We start from the raw sequence: 1,796 nt of genomic DNA, 5'->3' as shown, positions 1-1,796 counted from the left end.
AGGCACTTTCTTTTTCTTTTTCTTCTTTTTCTTCTTCTTCTTCTTCTTCTTCTTCTTCTTCTTCTTCTTCTTCTTCTTCTTCTTCTTCTTCTTCTTCTTCTTCTTCTTCTTCTTCTTCTTCTTCTTCTTCTTCTTCTTCTTCTTCTTCTTCTTCTTCTTCTTCTTCTTCTTCTTCTTCTTCTTTTGTCTTCTTCTTCTTCTTCTTCTTCTTCTTCTTCTTCTTCTTCTTCTTCGTCTCTTCTTCTTCGTTATGCTATTATTTCCACAAGAAGGGCTCATCGGGAATGAACAGGCAGTACAGTATTCTTGGGAAAGGAATGAGATGCCGTCTTCTCATGTTTCAAACGGGGAGGAGTAAAATGGGGGAAATGCTCCTCTACCATGTTAATCCTATAGCAGGTAACTACTAATGGAAAGAAATGTTGTAGTTCAGACTTATTGGCCTACTGCAGGACCGGTCTATCTGCTGTACCTGAGGGATGGTACTGCCTATGTACCTCACCACGGTGGCTTAATTCGGCTTGGTAAGTTTGTATGTATAGTGAGAAGTGCATGTGAAGTTTTGGTATGTTAGAATAACTGTGATTGCAAGTAAAGGCTCAAATCGGTGTAATCAACTCGACCACACTGAATAGGTGCAAACATATATATGCGACACTGATCTATCGCACCTCTAATTTCCGCCGTTGTGGAGAGGGGTGGGGGAAAACCAGATATTCTATCCTTGGGGAATGGTCACAGCAGAGGTTCATAAAGATGAGACTCCAGGAAGGTGCGAAGGGAGTACAGAAGTGAAAACTGATGACCATTTCCACTTGCCCGTCACCACACACACACACACACTTTTTTTCTTTGATTAAGTGGTGATATTGACGCATTCTCTTCTTTTATTCTTGTCCTTATAGTGGAGGTAGTGTTAGTCCCAACTTTTTTATATATCCCTCTTAGAATACGGAAATGGCCTGTATAAACGAGAAAATACCAGTCATAAGCCGTTTAATCAAGCCTTAAACCCTGTACATACGCCTTAAAGTTTGTACTTTCCAAGAAAGCGTTTTTGACTCAAATTGAATCACAATATTAGTAAAGACCTTGAATGCAGTAAGGAAACTCAATATCATTGACATTAGATTTACTAGAGACAAATAATAATGTGCATCAAGTAGAGTAAGACCAGAATGTGTGTGTTTATAGTGTTCTATTTGAGTGCCCAGGGTGTGTTATTGTTCACCAAAACTGTCACCATGATTATGTCCATGGCCTCATTAAAGCCTTCCATTGTCACCTTTGTGTTGAAGGTAATGTTCTTCAGGTATAGTTTCAGGTTCACTGCATAGGTGTTGATTGGAAGATTCTTGCGGTCTTTCAGAGGCAAAATAAGTCGCTTGATTTCAGCAGAGAAAGTGACGTGCCTTGAGCATACCTTCAAGAAGTCCAAGTCCAAGAAGCATCTCACAATGCAAACTAACTGATTGGTAATATATTCATATATCTGCAGAAAAGATGCCACATGTTCAGTGTCAGGCGATTGAAGCGCTCGTGCTTGAAGCTGACAGATTTGTTTGGTCGAGGCGATATTTGGATATCAAATTCACGTGCCCTGTTCCATGGTTTGATGAGTAGAGTCATACAATCGAAGGCTTGTTCAACCACACATGTTGCGATTGTTGTTGCACTGACAAGGAAGTTTGAGTAGATTTTGTCTCTATCTAGCGTGTTCTCTGTTTCAGCCCGCTGTTTCGGTGTACATTGCAGGACAGGTGGTCTGGGATGTGTTCAGACTCCAGACTTTTTCC

The sequence above is a fragment of the Oratosquilla oratoria genome, chromosome 3 (genome assembly GCF_046742065.1).
Source record: "Oratosquilla oratoria isolate Oo_2021 chromosome 3, ASM4674206v1, whole genome shotgun sequence".
Lineage (NCBI taxonomy): Eukaryota > Metazoa > Arthropoda > Malacostraca > Stomatopoda > Squillidae > Oratosquilla > Oratosquilla oratoria.
Note: the sequence above shows the minus strand (reverse complement) of the source record.